We start from the raw sequence: 18,293 nt of genomic DNA, 5'->3' as shown, positions 1-18,293 counted from the left end.
CAGCACAGGGCCAGATGTGCCCCACATATCCAGTAATGGGGCCTATAGTGGGCTGCCCACCTAAGCCCGATGGTGCTGGGTCCATATGTGCCCTATGGTACATTACCATAACCAACTGGTTTGCAGTTCATACAAAGAATCCAAAGAAAAGCTACTTTCAGCTGCTTCCTTCACATGGGGTCACCAGAGCAAGTAGCACCAAATCTTTGTTGTATCACATTTGATTCCTGCTAAAACAACCTCCAAAGGATTTGTGCATCCTCATAACCTCAAACTGGGAGTATTTTACGTATTAGATAAACATGTAAACCCTTTTTTATAAATACCCTTACCCCCAAAAAAAGAAACAAACTCAAGTCTTATCAAACAAGTCGGCATGTTTTAGAAAATGGAATAGGGCCTGATAACTTTAACTGAGGGTTTCAATCAGTCGCCTTTTCTGCGCCTTATATTTCTAAGAGTGTAAAAAAATATGTTCTATGTTATACGATTTTCACATTCCCCTGTGTGGTGCTTCCCTATTATATATACAAATATAATTAAAAAAATGTAAAAAATACAACAAATTAAATAGAAACCGCAAACCCCAAAATGCACGAGATTAGGAATTAAAAAATATTTCATATGAATTCAAATGCAGAGCTTAAAGTGTTCTGCTTCTACTTATTCTTCTTCTGACTGCTACCTTTACAGCAGATGTCTCTGTCTCATGTAACAGAACAGGCCTCTACTATTAGACCTTTACTACATCAAGTCTTTTCTCCGTCTTCTTCTTTTTTTCTCCTGCCTGTCAGCTCCATATTCACCATGTTTATTATATCCACTATCCCTCCTCTGCGCATGTCACAATCAGCCTTGGCTTTCTAACTTCATCTCCACACAGCTCAACCTGACTCTCTCTGATATATTTCTAACCCTGCCCACCCTGCTCACACCAAACAAGTCTTAGTATCTTCCACTCTGCCACCTTCAGCTTCACCTCCTGTCTTTGTTAGTGTCACTCTCTCCACACCATGCATCACAGCAGATCTTACTACCATCATGTGAATCTTCCCTTTCACTCTTGTTGCCATCCTTTTGTTACATATCAAGCCTGACACTAGTCTCCATCCTGCCTGCACTCTCTTCTTCACTCCCTTGTGCATTCTCCAGTGCTTTGAATAGTTGACCCCAGGTATTTAAACTCATCCATTCTTGATCTCTACACCTTGCGTCTTCACTGTGACAGTGTATGTGGTCTTGTTTCATCCCTCTTCTCTCCAAATCATTGCTCCACTTCTCCAGGCTCTTCTCCCTCCCCCTCCTGTTCTCAGTATAGCTCACAATGTTGTCAGCAAACATCAGTTTATTGAGACTTGCCTGACCTCAGGAGTCAACCCATCCATCACCATTGCAAACAAGAAGAGGCACTGATCGTTCATGTAATACCACCCTGTTAGGAAAATATATTTTATGTTTTATTTGCTGTGTATTTTGTCTTATGCATTTAATAACGAGGCCACCTTTCAGTTATAAACTGTGCCAGAGGTCATTAGGTTCTTTACCCAGACTGAAACTATGCAGAGCAGGAAGCTTTGTGCAGAGTTGCAGAGAACATTGCCTGTTGTTATGTATTGGTTGTTTATTCTCAGCACATCAAAACTGAATCAGGACAACCCCCACCTCAAAGCCATTTATCATTCCCACTGCACATATCACTACTGTCTCACTGTCCTCATACTTGTCCTGCACCACCCTCACATACAGAACCACAGCTACTCTCTTGGCACCATCCTCTGTTTTCCATAGATCTTTAAAGACACACTGCAACTCCACACATTGCATCTGTGGTGTTTTCTGTTAGCATGAAGCCAAACTGCTGCTCACTGATTGTCACTTCTCTTCTTAACGTACCTTCATCAACTCATTCCTATAACTTCATGGTATGGCTCAGCAGCTTTGTCCCTCTGTAGCTACTACAGCTCTGCACTTAACCTTTGCTATTAAAATCAGCACCAGTGCACTTCTAGATTTTTCAGCATTTTCATTCATTTTTATTCAATTTACATATGAACTTTACACAATAACTTACAATAAAACAGTTAAATTAGGTGAGCTATTGTCTGGTAGATGTGTTTATGTGATGTGATTTAAAAAAAAAAAAAAAAGCGATGACACCTAATTAGTCTTCAAAAAAAGACGACCAGTTAGCACTTTAGTTGTAGTGTTGCTGTGGGTTCACATGGTGGTGCAGTTTGCTCACCTAAAACAAAGCACATGTACTCAAGGGTCCCACAGAAACCCTGAGGTCAATGTGTGTCAGGCTTGAAGTGTGTTTGCTTTGGTCTTATACACACAGAAGTGCAGACCCACAATAAACTACTATTACCTTTTTGTTTTTTTTACTTTTTGCTGATTTAGGTTTAAAGTAATTAACTTAAGCAATTAAATAAGAATGACAATAGGATGCCCGCATGAGTGGTAGAAAATAGAAGAATACTTAGATTTCCATTTTTGACACCAAAACGTCAGATTTACATCAACATAAAATCCAAATAATCATAATAAATAAAGTAGATGTGTTAGAGGTGTTTGGCTGACACACATGAACCTCGAAGGAGAGAGATGAGAACATTTGCACATTTGTGAAAAACAGCACAGAAAGTTCACAGAATACTCAGTGATATCATCTTTATTTAAGGCTCTTATCATGATTTAACCCATTAAATGCTGAAGCAACAGTTCAATAGTAACACCCCCCCCCCCCCCTTTTTTTTTTCTCTTGCTGTTTCTATAAATCAAATTTCCATTTGAACGTTTTTATTTTATTTTTATTTTTAAAATTATTTTTTGTTGTTCACACAAATAATGAAATACATTTCTAATTTGTCTGTTTATCTAGATATTAATAGATTTAAGTCAAATTTATTTATAAAGAACATTTAAACAAAGCTTTCACTGACTACCTATACACAAATGTGCATGTAATTATGTAAAACATGGACACGGAATTAAGAGGCCATCGGCAATAAGCAAATGAATAACAACTACAACAACCACCAGAGGACAGCAGGAGACAGAGTTACAGAGGTAACAGCAAACAGGAGATAAGTGGGATGGAAAGGACAGAGAATAAAGATGAGTTTTGAGCCTATAGTCTCAAAAGCAGAGATGAAGGGCACTCCTTTTGTGTTAAGCTGTAGCCAATTTCACAAACGTGGTGCAGCAGCTGCAAAGGTCTGTCACCGTTTCGTTTGAGGCCTGACCTTAGGACATGTAAGAGATTTATGCCAGTAAATCTGAGAGACCTGGGAGCTGAACATAAACAAACGACACTAGTGATATAAACTGGGGTCTGTCCATTACGAGCCTTAAAAGCAATCAGTAAACTCTTAAGCTGAAAATGGACAGGAAGTTGGGCCAGGACTAGAGTGTAGTACACATGTGTTTCATATATGTGGATCCCCTGTATTAGATTCATGTTTCAGTTGAGAAAGAATACCATAAAAAGATAAAGGTGAGTGGTATATTTACAGTAGACGAGGCCTTATAATTAACTCATTCACTGCCATTGACGTCTATAGCCGTCAATTGCAGTGCATGAGTCAATGGGTTTAACTCATTCACTGCCAATGGCTGGCAGTGAATGAGTTAATAGATTTCATTCAAGAAATGGATTTTTTTTAAATTGATCCTGTTTGCTGTGTGGACAAAGTGTGTTTGTGTTTTTTGTTTGTGACTCTATCCAAAATACAAAGGATTTGTTTAAACCTCTTCACTGGGGCACTAAGTCTCAGCAATAAGTCTGAGGTACACCTTGGCTCCAAAGGGTATGTGAAGTCTGTCGAAAGGAAAGCTGTACCCCGAGAGATCGCACACACCAAATGATCCAGTGCAGAGATTTCTGGTACAAAGGGACCAATTCTGACAAAGAAGAGTTTGAAAAGACAAACACAAAATGAAGAACTGCAGAATGAGCATAAAGACAGGGAATAAAAATACAATCAACCAGAGGAGAATGTAGCAAAAATCTAATAAAGAAAATTAAATTTAATAAAGAAAAGAGAATAATTTGGTACAACTACAAATACCTGAAAGAAGAGAAGAAAAAATGGGAAACCATAAAAAAATTGGAGGGTGAGGAAGAGCAAAAAACAGAAAAAAGGGGGGAAAAGACTGATGAGAAATGTCTGAAAAGATATTTCATGACCTTCAGTGAGATATCATATGGTATATATCAGTATAGGCTGACTTGCTATTGGCTCTTCCTGTATAAATCAGCTGTTAAGTAAAAGACTTTTCTCTTTGTGCTTTGATATGAAAAACAAAACAAATATCAATGCTACTTGATGTTAGATAGTTGTGGAAGGCATTTTAGTACAGTAACCTGTCATGTTCAAGAAACCAGTTTGAAATGATTTGAGCTTTGTGACGTGGGTAGACTGTAATTATCAAAGGATAGACATCATCAGCAACAGTACTCAGGTAGCCTGTGACATTTTAACAATGCTCAGTTGACACAGGGAGGCTAAAGGTGTGCCAAGAACGTAGTTCTAATCTTATGTATCTATCCACTTCTGTTGTCCCGTTTTGGTGAGCCTGTGTGAACTATAGCCTTGATTTCCAGGAGTGGCAGCTGGTGTGGTCTTCTGCTGCTGTAGCTTCAAGATTCTACATGTTGCACATTCAGAGATGCTCTTCTGCATACCTTAGTTGTAAAGAGTGATTATTAAATTTACTGTTTCCATTCTATCACCTCGAAGCAGTCTGCCCGTTCTCTTCAGACCTCATTTTTACACAGAAAACTGCTGTTTATTGGATATATATTTTAGGACCATTATCTATAAACCCTAGAGATGGTTCTCTTGGGAAATCTCAATAGATCAGCAGTTTCTTAAATATTCTGACCAGACCTTCTGACATCAACAACCATGCCACAATCAAAGTCACTTAAAAATGACTTTTGTTCAGTTGATGCTCAGTTTAACTTCAGCAGGCTGTCCTGAGGATGTGTACTGGTCTTAAGCGACTTGGGGTCCTGCTTTGTGATTGGCTGATTAGGTTTTTCCATGATGAGTAGCTGAACATATGTACCTGATAAAGATGTAGGTGAGTGCATGCCAATATGATTGCACAAGTTAGCACTTAAGTTATTTGGCATTTCTATTTTATATGAATTTTCTAGCAATAATGCTATTATTAGCACCTTAGCTGTAACCTGGGTAAGCTATATAAATCTGACAATAGTTAGCTTGTACAGCTGGTAAAGTAACTAATTAAAACAGCTAGCTAAGCTACCACCTAGCTCAACCACAGGAGTTCAGATTATCAGTATTTTATATGTTGGTATTTTCTACAGCTGTGTAAAAAAAGCTAGCAATTAAACTGTGATACAAGACGAGCTAATGTTACAGAACATTAGCCAGGAGAAAAATGATTATAGAAAACACCTTTGGTGTAGTAGTCCACCATAAAGTCCCACATAAAACACTATACCGGTGCATGTAATGCAGGCTACTGTGCACCCCAGCTGGTAGGAAATGACTTTGATAAGGCAGAGCTCATAAGTTTCATACATTCAAACTTTGGCCACTTTGCTCTGTATAAGGGACACACTGTTGACTTTCTCTAATATTCAGCATCCATATTTCTGATAAATGTAAGTATACAGTTAAAACAAACTGTAGATTATTTATGTGCAGGGCAACCTGCCTGTGACAAATAAAGCTTTGATTGATTGATTGATTGATGTGTTTTTGATGTTTTGAAGTGTTTAAAGTTGTTGTATTAAGCTTGCATGTAGAGTATTTCTGCAGTGCTCAGTGATCATAGAATGAGGGTCTTGTAAAATGTCAAATTTAAATGTTTTGTTGTGGTATATTTATTGTATTTTTTAAGTTCAACGATTTTTTTAAGCTATTAGATTTCTTGCAGTGCTGTGCAAAAGTCTCAAGCCACCCCTCATTCCTTTATACTTCTATAGGAAAATTGGAAACCGATCCTGTGATTTATTTTGAAAGTGAATATTTGGTGTGACCACCTTTATTCTTTAATACAGCTTGAAGTAGACTTCAGGTATAGTTTATAGGTTTTTTGGAGAAGGACATTCAAAGCTGTTCTTTGGATACTGGCTGACTTTTATCATGTCTTCTGTCACGATGTTCATACTTTGCTTCAATAATTGTTTTTTCCATGCTCTTGGAAGACCAATCCATGACTGGGTGCATCCCACTGTGTTTTTCTATCTATGTGTATTTTTACTTCATTGGCAACATGTTTGGGATCATCGCCAACCATCAGACACACTTTATAGTGTCTGATGGTTGATTCATGCAATACTTTGACCTGTGAAAATCGTCAGGTCTGAAATGTCCGAAGGAAACCTGGAGAACTACTGCTCGAGACCACTATGGCAAATGGACTGGTATTTATATGGCATTTTAAAAAATGGAATTCAAAGCACTTTTTACTACAAGTTTCATTCAGGATATCACCCATGTGTTTGGTAGAATGAGGTGCTTTTGTATTAAAATAAATTACATTGAAGGCACAGAAAATATCACATGAATTGGAAATTGTTAAACCTGTCAAATCCATTTAGATGTCTCTTAAGGTCGGATGTTAAAACACAAGCAGAAGGAGGATCTGATGATCAGTGATTACTATTCTAGATTTAGCTTGTGGTTCTGTTTTTCAGGATTTTGAGCCTAAGGTAGCAGAACAAGAAGGGCTATTGATGAACCCTCACCACACAGACTATAATGTTATTCCCTACCCCAAGACGGGCTAAGAACAACTAAACTAAGAGCAAAACTCTGAAAGTTGGTGCATTTAGAAAAAAGCAGAACAGAGATGAACTGAGTTCAATAAACCTGAGCTTTACAGTATGCTCATTAGGGTTAGGTAAGCTTTTCTGGAAGATGTCGAGTTTGGTGGTTTATAAGAATTATTTGGTGTGTGTGTTTGTAAGTGTGTGCAAGCGTAGGAGGTGTCTACTGATGACACCAAAGGATTAGTGGAACAGGGGGGTCGGCTTTGTTTGACACAATCTTCTGAGCATCCCGACGTGTTTGTTTACTCTGATCAGTGTTTGTGTTGTGCACGCATCTGTCGTGTGTTTCTGTCAGCCTCCTATCCATCTACTTGACTACGTCTGTGACTGTGTTTGAAGCCAAATTCTGTAACAATGGCTCCGCCTTCCAGGCTGTCTTACTGTACCGTCTGACATCCATGTTCACCATCTTCCTGCCCGGTCAGCCGTGACCCCACATAAGCCAGACGCCCAGACAGCAGGACCTGTGCATGTTTCTGCTGTGCGTGTTGGAGGGAAACAGTGCCCCAGATAGCAGCGTGCATGTGTAAATGTTTATCAGTCGACATGTCAGCGCATTGTGTGTTTGTGTGCGTGTGTGTCAATGACCCAGAGAGACAGCAGGGCCAAGAAATGACTTAAATGGCCACAGCTGCATTTCCATGGCAACAGGGTGTTTTAATAGAGGAACATTATGGGCTAGAGCGCAGGGTAATGACCGCTTTGGCTGTCGGAATGCCTTGATCTTATCACCATGGCAAGAGGGGATGCTCCCACTTTCTGATGGTCTAATAGCCCCGGCTCTAATAGACAGGCAGACTGGGCCACTGGGGTCACCCGGAAACACAGACCTTCCCAAAACACTCACAAACCAGTAATGCTGCTTGACTTTGTCCGTCATTTGTTCTATATCTGGTTTAAGCGTCTACCTATTACAACGCTGTCTTCCTGAGAAATAGGCTGCATTTTGCAAGCGTATTTGTGATGGAAATGTAATCAAAAGGCGTTTCTTCCAGCAGACGAGAGGACGAAACAAGGGGATGGATGAGGAGAGAGCAGGAGATAAGAGCTTTGCTGAAAACCTGTTTGTAGAAGAATGTCCTGTCACTGTTTTGGCACACACACAAACACTCTCATACTTGCTAACCCTCCCGAATCTCACACAGCTCGGCCGAGTATATACACGGACAAATCCCATAAGTCCATTTGAATACCACGACGGTCGTCTTCTAATCTGTTTGTTTGAAGCTTGTGATGAATCTACAGTTTTTCAGCGGACCCAGCACAGGCCTAATATCCACACTTATTTGTTCATGTTAAGGGTTGAGTTATTTCTCCACACAATTGGTTGGATGCCAGCAATGGAGTGTGTGTGTGTGTGTGTGTGTGTGTGTGTGTGTGTGTGTGTGTGTGTGTGTGTGTGTGTGTGTGTGTGTGTGTGTGTGAGAGAGAGAGAATGTGGCTCTTTATCTCACTCAATGAGTGAGTGGAGGTTGGTTGTAAGGCCATCTGTCCCTCTCAGACACCTAATCTGTCTCTGTCACTGTGCGCACACACACTTAAATGCTTGTACGTACCTATATAAATGAAATATCCTCTGCAGTGATGCTGCCTTTATTAGATGCACCATCGCTGGACTATATGGTGCTACTCAGACCATAAATGACTATACAAACTAACACAAGTAAGCAGTTTTTCATTTGAATTTTGTTGTAATCAAATGAAAGTCTCTGTCCTTCATACTCTCAGACAGACGGTGCTCAGGGTGAGAGCTGTGCTTCTGCTGAAGTGTCCCATTGAGTTTGGTGAAGTGGACTTATCTCCTACCATCCCCTCTCGCATCACACTCACTACTGGATCCAGACAGGGCTGAGTGCCACACTGATCCTGCCCTCCTCACACCAGAGAGGCCTCTTTCTTCTGGGCTCGGTCCCACACTCAGACCCCCTCAACCTACCGCCGTCCTTACAGTTGTCGGAGTGCTGCATATCGCTAAAGGTAATGATCGTGTGTGTGTGTGAGGACTGGACAGTCGATGGTTGTGATAATGATGTCTGGAGATGCCAGATGATACTGTTTTTTGACAGTATACACACAGGGCCTGAGAGAGGCACGAAGGATCCTTGGTGCTATAGAAACCGGCCTTAGCAATCTATGCAGGCTTTAGCAGATAACATTTATCAGACTATCTGAACATGGTCTGCTCTAAGATTCCCAACCAGGCCTCCAGTGCTTGCTTCTTGGGTAATTGCACACGTGGCATGCAGATTCCACTCATATTTGCAAAACAGATTGATTCATTTACACCAATTTTGCATTTTGGATTTTCATATTAATCACATAATAGGATTTGGATGTGCTGTGTCTGTGATTTTATTGGCCCCTTTCTTCTTACATATTGAGAAAGAGAAAGGGAAAGAGATTCAGTCAGTTCTAAAACCATCATATCCTACAGAAAATATGTGGCTCAAACAGATTTGATAACATACAGTAAATGCCACAAAAATGCTCTTTATGCCATCCAGGATCCCTCTGATCTCTAATTTGTAAAATAAAATGTCAATCTTAAAAAAGTAGAGGTCATATAAAGACTTGTAATGTACTTTCCTTTTAATCTTCCTCACTCTTGACTTGGTCTCCCTCTTTTCTTCCTGTCTAGCAGTTCCATCTTCAACATCCATGACTAATATACCCACTATCCCTGTTCTGCCCATATCCAAACCATCTCAGCTTTATCTTTCTCTCTTTGTCTCCAAACTGCTCAATCCTTTCCATTTGGGTCACTCCCAATAGAAATTTTAGCATTTTCAGCTCAGGCTCATGTCCTTTTGTTGGTGCCAATATCTCCAAAGTACGTAATTGAAGATCTCAGTACCTTCTGTCCTTGTGTCACAAATCCCCTCTGATACTTGTCTCCACTATTTCCACCCTGTCTGTCTCTCATTTTTACCTTTCTTGCGCTCTGTCCATTGACCCCAGGAAATGAAACTCATCCACCTTCACTTCCTCTGTTCTTTCCGTCTTCGCTCTCTCTCACCTGCCTAACCCTAACCCTACAGTTCATAATGTCATCTGCAAACATCACAGGATGCTCTTGCCTGACCTCATCTGTCACCATGTCAAACAAGGTGGGGCTCTGATCAGATCACTGATGTAATCCCACCCCCACCTTGAACCCATCTGTCACTCCTACTGCATACATCACCCCTGTCTCTCTGTCCTCATACATGTCCTGCACATACTTCTGTCCCACTCCTGGCAGTACCACAGCTCCTCTTTTGGCTCCCTATTATATGCTTTCTCTAGATCCACAAAGACAGAGTGCGACTCCTCCTTACCTTCTTTGTACGTCTCCATAAACACTCTCAAAGCAAGCATCACATCTCCAGTGCTATTTCTCAGCATGAAGCCACACTGCTACACGCTGATCGTCTGATTCATCGTCACCTCTCTCCCTAACTACCAGTAAACTTTTCCTCCAGGAAAAGTTTCTCAGGCTTCCTCTCACTCAGAGATTGTGTTAAACAACCTGGTTATTTAACCTAAGCATGAAAAATATTCTTACAAACAGCAGTGCGGGAGGTCCTTGCTCACAGGACAGACAAAAATAGCTGTTTGAAATACTGCAACTGTCCACCTTCACTCACCCCCCACACGCACACAGACTACAGTATATACAAACACTAAACCTCACATGTCAAATTAAACAAAGAAGATAAAAATTACTAAATTTAATAACAAATGGTATTTAATCTCATGACTTAATTTGTGTAAATCTCCACATGTGAAAAGGCTAACCTGGTTATAGAAAGTTACACAGCCCAGACAAAACAGCCTGGTTCCATGTAACCAAAGCAAGTTGTGTGTGCACAGTTTAGACAAACATGATAGTGCTGTCGAAACATGAAAAAATATTTTATTATTTGGTTAAAAAAAAGATTGTTAGTAATGTAGTCTGCTGTCAAATGTTGCTTAAGAATATAAATAAGCTGAGACAGGTTGTCGAACTGAAGAAGATTTGATCCGTCCATACACTTACTGACCTCTTTATTAGGTACAGCTTCAGGGTGGACGGCCTTTTGGCTTCAGAACCGTCTCGATTCTTCTTTGCATAGATTCAACAGGGCGCTGATTTTGGTCCACATTGACATAACAGCATCAAGCAGTTGCTGCAAACTTGTCAGCTGGTCATCCATGATGCAAACTCCCATTTAACCTCATCTCAAAAGTGCTGTTTTGGACAGTCACCAGCTCTCAGTTCAATAACTCAGTGTCCTGAACTCACTGACATGTTCAACAAACCAGTGTGAGATTATTTGAGCTTCTATCCTGCTAGAAGGAGTCGTTAGAAGATAGGTACACTGTAGTCATATAGGGATAGACATAGTCAGGTAACATTACTCGGGTAGGCTTAAACAATGTTCAGGTGGTAATATGGGGCCAAATTGTGGCAAGAAAACATCCCCTTATGGAATATCCCCCATGTGGTTTAGCTCATCTGATGTAGGATCGATGTGCTGTTCATTCAGAGATGCTCTTTTCCATACTTTGGAAGTGGTTATTTGAGTTACTCTCGCCTTTTAATCAATTGAAAGTAGTCCATTCACCTCTGACCTCTGGCATCAACAAAGACTTTTCACCCAGAGAACTGCTGCTCACTTTTTTTTGGACCTCTCTGTAAACCCTAGAGTCAGGTAGAGATGGATAGAGATGTGAAAATCCCAGTAGATCAGCATTTTGTGAAATACTCACACCAGCACATCTAGCACCAACAACAATTCAAAGTCACTTAAATCACTTTTCTTCCTAATTTTGACAGTGAGTTTGAACTTTAGCTTTTCATCTTGACCATGTCTTCATGCCTAAATGTGCTAAATTGCTGCCATGTGGTTGGCTCATTAGATATTTGCATTAAAGACAGGTACCTAATGAAATCGGTATTAGCACTAACATCTGAAGCAGGAAGAGCTGCACCTACACCACACAACTGTTCTAACTTTGCTGCACAATATGCAGTTTTGCAGGTGTGTGGTGCTTTGTTAACTCCCCACCAGCGCTGGTTCTAACTTTTCAGTCTTTGCTTGCTGCACAGGTTATGCAAACAGTGTCTGGTAGTGTTTCCCACCACTGAATGCAATTTTTCCACTCGCAGTCTTAAAACAAGTTTTAATGTTAAGACTAGTAACTTTGAAGTGGCTGGTTGGTGAGGTTTTATGAGTTTTAAACTATGCCATGCAAGCTATTTTAAGCCATTAAACTAAACTCAGTTAGTCTAAGAGACTAACTGAGTTTAGAAAATGCATATTAATTATACGGGCTTTAAGCATTTTGTTTTTCATCCAGCTCACAGCAAATTAGCATACAGTAGCTCCCAAAACATCCCACTGGTTTGGTTTTGGGTTTTTTGAATAATGCTCAGATCGTATGTTGGAGCATGTCATTATTCAGAATGGATGAACATGGTTTCATGCCATAAACGTTAGTGTTTTGTTTTTATGATACATACAGAATGTTACTTTTAGGAAATTGTTTTTATGTCATTTTCATCCACATCTGAATTTAAAGAAACTATGCCTTGAATTAAATTATGTCTTTGAAGTAACCTGGCATTCTTTTCATTAAATCCAGTTGTAAGAAGCATTTACTCTATGCATAGTTAATTTATCAGTTTTTATTTTAAAGCATGGCTGCATGCCTCACTTTCTTCCTTCTGGTTGATTGTCTGGCACTGTATTTATTTGTCAAAATGCATTAGGCAATTTGTTGATTGACTGGCACTATAGAGTAGGAAATGTTAAGGTCTCACTCTCCCTTTCTCTGTTGAAACGATAGTGGTATATTGCAGCAGCTGGATATTCACATGGGGGGTAATTATGCGTTCACATTCTCCCAAACATTTCAAAGGCAAAGCCCTCTCAACATCACCTTTCACTTATACTGTGCAGTGCCATCAGACTGCATGTCCTTGGTGCTGTTGTTGTATGCGTTTTGGCTCTCTGTGTGGTAAACAGCTGTTGGTGTGTGCTTTAGTGCCTGATAAACACATTAGACTGTTGTTTACTCTCCTCTAAACTATCCCAGTTCAAACACTTGATAGATTTGGATCTCTTAGCCAGTAATGAAGATGTGAGTGCGCTTTATCTTAGCATTGTACAAAATCACGCTACCCTCTCGTGTTTAACACGTGCATGCATAAAAGTCATGTGCAGTTAACATCTATGCCTCTATGTTGCCAGAATGGAAAACGTTTCTGATATGTCTCAAATAATTTTCCAGCTTGCAGCTTTCTTTACCGTAATATCGAGGCGTCCATCATGCAGATGCCATAAATTCAATTCTATGACCCAGTTTTAGTGTTTGCATATAGCACATGTGTTTGAATAGAGCATCTGGTGATTTAGTGAACTTGCATGCTGCTGCACAGGTTTTGCAACTGTGAAACATATATGGAGGATAAGACGAAATGTTCTTTTAGATAATTTATCAGTTGCATGTAACACTGTGGGCATGGGTCTGTGCATGAACAATGTATATACAACACATTCATAAGTTCCATGTGTTATGCATGATGTATACTAACTATAGTGCTGCTGGCTGCCCCTACACTCTCTGCACGAGAGGAACAGTTTTCCATTCTGAGATGGATCAAAACAATGTCAGTAGTTGGCTGTAGTTACTGGAGAGAGATGTAGACACAATGGAGTATTGCCAAAAGAAGGTGTGGTGTGCCCCTGGGTGCAATTTAAAATACCACCACTCTTTCAGGCACTGGGGCACCAGTCACAACACAAAGCTTCTATTTTCCACCTAAACCTTTATCTGCAATAATGCAGGTTGTTGCACTGCGTTATGATGTCATCTTTTCCACACTGCTTTAGTTTTGAGTTGTGTTTTTTTTTTAATTTCCAAATAAACCACGAATGTTAATTTAGAACAACATTAAACTGATTCACTGTTTAGCAGTAAAACTACATCCTCTGATTTTTATTAATGTCAAATTATGAACAGTAACTTTAAAACCTCTCATCTGCTGCTGTGGTTCAGGATGAAATGCTAGATATATGAGATCAGGCTCCAGGTTTGGTCCGGCAGCATTAGGATTGAAGCTGGGTTAAGCTCGTGTGAAAGCTCTATTATACTTGATTGAATTATCTCCTTACACAGAGTGGGAGGCCAGAGCATAAACAAGTCACTCCGAACAGGCAGAGGGACAGATGAGTTTCCGTCAGTTGTTTTTGTTAGGCCAGCACTTTATTGTAAAACTGAAATGATATTGTTCCTGTGGCAGCTCTATGTAAATGTTTTGTGTGCAGTATTCCTCCATTTCATGCCGAGCGCTTGCTCTGTTTACCACTGTTTACTGAGCGATAGGGGCTACTGTACCGTGTCCTTGCTCCTGATCAACTGTCTCAATGTAGGTAGAAGGTGAAATCACGACAGGCGAAGCAGGGAGGCTTGCTGCTTCTGCAAATGGCTGTAGATGGAAAAGTAAAACAGACATAAAGCTAAAGATAATGTCAGGTTTCTGTAATTGTGTGTATGGACCGACTTCTGTGCCAATGCAAATTTACAGAGCGTTTGGGGAAAGAACACTGGATAAATGTGCACCTCCGAACACAAACAACAGCCTCCCACATTCCACATGGAGAGTGTTTGTTTGTGCGGTCAGAGTTTGGGATCCGTCACATGGCTGAAACTGTGTGTGTCTTCAGTGGTTTGTGTTTTTGAAGGTGAGGACGATTGGAGACTGACAGAGGGATGTTGACTCCAGTGACTCGACACATCTACACCACTCTCAGCATCAACAAACACACAGTTGTGAACGTGTTTGAGTACAGGTATACACTCCAGTGGATGCTTTTACTTTCTTGCCTCTTAACATTGTTATTGAGATCTTTTAAAACAGAGGTGTCCAACGTAAGGCCCAGGGGCCAGAATGGACCCAGCAAAAACTCCAATCTCACCCACATGGACATTCACATTACACCAAAGTGATTAAGTAACATATAATCAATTAAATGAGGTGGAAAGTCATGTTTTTCCACTTTTGGCTATATAAATTTGTTTTTCACAATTCCACAGTAAAATAAATAAATAAATAGGAATTTTTCTGTGAATTAACAGAAACTTTTTATAATCACAGGACAGTAATTTCAGTCCTACTAACAAATGTTTCTCAGCTCAACCACGACATTGCACGATAAAGCATTTCTTTATCATGTAGAAAAGCTGGGATTATTGAAATTTCACTTCTTTTTATGAAAATTAGAAATCCCAGAGATTAAATGTGCAGTTAAACTACTTTACCTCAACAAAAAAGGGACTTTTACTAAGATCAGATTGGACGGTTTGTAACACTGGTAACACTAGATATTGTTCCCACTTCCAGAAGTCTGAGGAACAAGGATAGCTTTGTGGCACATCACATGCTAATTAGAAGCCGTGATTGTGTGTGCGCTCCAGGATCTATCTGTCAATGCCACTCAGGTAGCCATGCTATCACTGTTAGTGTCAGCATCAGTGTGAGTCAGCTGGTATCACTCATTGGTATCTGTATCTGTGAGGCCTACACCCTGACCCTGTATCTCTCCCATTTCCCACACCTCTGTCTTGCTTGTGTATTGTCAGCCTAAACCCCAGATTTCCTGGTATGTTGGTGGAATTTCGGCTATTTTTCCAGGTCACTGTTGTTTGTGCCTTGCGAGGTGTGTCTGTAAATCCCCACACAGGGAGGGAGATAAACACACTCTCACTGTCACACACATATACAAACCTCGTCACATTGCAGCCCACACCTTGTACGGTGAAGAATTCACCGCGACTAACTCTCTAACTGTCTGACTCCAGCTCAGCACTGAGCTCTCGCCTGTGTATTCTTCAAGCCAACACTAAGCTTGACTTCTGGCCCAGCAGTCAGGAGTTAAATCACGAATATATTAGTGATGACAAATTGATGATGGACCAGGTCAAACAAGCTTTCTGCTCTGGAAAATTCCTTTAGGTCCACTGACATATGCTTGTATGCGTCAGTTGGAGCAAATTGCAAAAGCAAGGGAAATATTGCATCTACAACAGTATGTGTGAAAGAAAAAGTTTAGAGGAAAGGTTTTTTTGCCAGAATTGATTTGGCAAGCCTCTCAGACCAGTGTGTTGACTATAGTTTTGGCGTTGCACTGCTGTACCACAATGCTTTGCAGTCACTCAGCTACATGAGCGGCTGAGCAAAGGCAGCAGTTAGTGAAAAACTGGACAATTTGGGGGTTGGAGGGCAGTTGCAGTGGATCTCAGCAGATAAATCTTTAATGTCATAATCCCTTTTTCCACTTAAAGCACACATCAATTCATACTCGTGCTTTTTTCCTCCCTTTCTGTCTTTACACTCCTCAGGCAGGTCTCAGGAGGTCACGTAAATATTAGTTTGAGCTCCCTAACAAATCTGCACCTCCTGCTGCTCCCAAAGGCCCTCCAATCCAACAGTGTTTCTGCAAAGCTACACCGTGTAATACCTAATGGCTGACACCCACCACATCAAATAGAGGCAGAGCAAAAGAATAAAAGATGAGTGAAGGAGTTGACAAGAGTGAGCAGCTCACTGCAGGCCAGATTTAAATCCAGCAAAGCAGGTGTTCTCCTGAATAGCTTTACCTCATTGCTGGCCAGCCTGAGGAGAGCTTAGCTACATGAGCAAGCTCTTAATGTTTAGGAGGTGTCAACAGGCAGCAAATCGCTGCTGGTCATTCACAGTGCCAGAGCTTTTCTGTTAATACGCCTAAACTTCATGACCCCCGACCTTACTAGACTCACGTTAAACCTGAAAACAGGTCCTTCTGGCCTTGAGGCGTAAACTCATCCCACTGCACACACACACAAACACTTGTATGTTGCGATGCATTGGTCATGATCGGTGAGTGACACAGTAGGAAGGACCGCCAACACGCTGAGGGTTTTACCAGACAGGTGATAGGGTAGTTCAGGGAGCAGTGATGGGGTGCTATACAAGCGTGCAGGTACGTACATGTGAATATGTGTGCAAAACAGATCGCATGGCCGACACCCAGACCACCCCCAAGGTGGATCTCCGGCTAGATTCCCACCAACAGGACGCCTGTATCGGAGGTGGTCGAGGGAGGGGGGAGGTGGATGGAGGGCGGTCAAAGAGATGTGCCACACGGGGCGGGTAATGATGATGAATTGTGAGGAGCATAGTTTGGCTCAGATTAGGATCTGCTGATAAACATGCCCGCCAGCTCTCTGGGTAACCTTATACATTTCTTTCTCTCCTAAATCTACCAGTTTAAGTCAGCGTCTTCCTCCCCACTGTCATTAAAATCTCTCTTCCAGTGTAAGCTTAAGTTCTGCCTATGTACCTCTAGCATGAGTGTTCACGGATTTATATGTAACCGGAGTTCATTCTCTATTCTCAGAGTTGTTGTCATTTGGCTCCCAGAGCTCAGACTGACACGCATTACAGCCGGGGCATAAGGTTTATCAATCTTTTTAACTGTCAGTACTGAGACACAGGAGGAGTTTAGAGAGCAAGACAGAGAAAATATAGAGCAAGTGTTTAAAATGAAAAAACACTCAAAAATTTTGAAAATGTGAAAAAAAAAAAACTGTAAAAAAAAAAGCGAGAGAGAGAAAAATCCAAAGACACTTACAGCAGCATTTTTCATTATACCAGTTTGAACGCTCTCCGCTTTTTAAAGAGAAAATGCAGAAAATTCAGCTCCATCTGAGCAGCGCTTGTACCTTGTGACTTTACCACAAAGCTCCTCTCAAAGCAGTGATCCAAGTCAGGCTACTTGGCCTTACGGGATTAACGGATAACTTTGATTTACTACAGCCTAGATTTTATGTTACAGCTTTGGCCATTGTTTGTATTGATTTTGATAATAGCCCACTAAGTTAATTGCTGAGAACTGGAAACATGGCAAGCGCTGCTACAACAGGGGAAAAGGGGGGGCTTCTTTATTTGGAAGTCAGAACACGCTGGCACACCTGTAATGTCAGTAATCATGAAATAATTCCTCGCTGTACTGGAAAACCAACCACCTCCAAAAACTTTCCTCGAGATGAGCGGTGCAGTCTCTAAAATGTGACGGATCTTTGTCCTACTTTTGGTTTGTTTACTTTGGCTATTCTGCATCTTACTGTTTGTGTTAGTTAAGCTACCCAATTTAAAAAAATCCTAAATGCAGCAGTTAATTTAGTGAGTAATCCTAACCTACTGTGCCAGTAACCAAACAGGAAAGGATCTAAGCTGACCAAGAAAATGATGTATCCTTTAAACCCTCTGTGTTGTTTGATGCTTTATTTGTCCCCTCAGTTAGTACAGCCTCCCTCTTCTCTTCTTGCTGCCTGCCAGCAGCAAAGAGTAATGGTTTGCCTGTCATACTCTTGAACTGGAATGCTCCCAGCCTGGCATCCAGGACACAGATAGACTCTGCCACCGGACGCTGGCACTAGAATAGTCTCAGTGACTGGAATGGCTTGATAAAATTAC

This window comes from Copadichromis virginalis, linkage group LG20 (assembly GCF_057382275.1).
Source record: "Copadichromis virginalis isolate Kocher_CV1m ecotype Utaka linkage group LG20, C_Virginalis_male_GT1.1, whole genome shotgun sequence".
NCBI lineage: Eukaryota > Metazoa > Chordata > Actinopteri > Cichliformes > Cichlidae > Copadichromis > Copadichromis virginalis.
The sequence above is the reverse complement of the archived record's forward strand: the minus strand, read 5'-3'. Positions refer to the sequence as shown.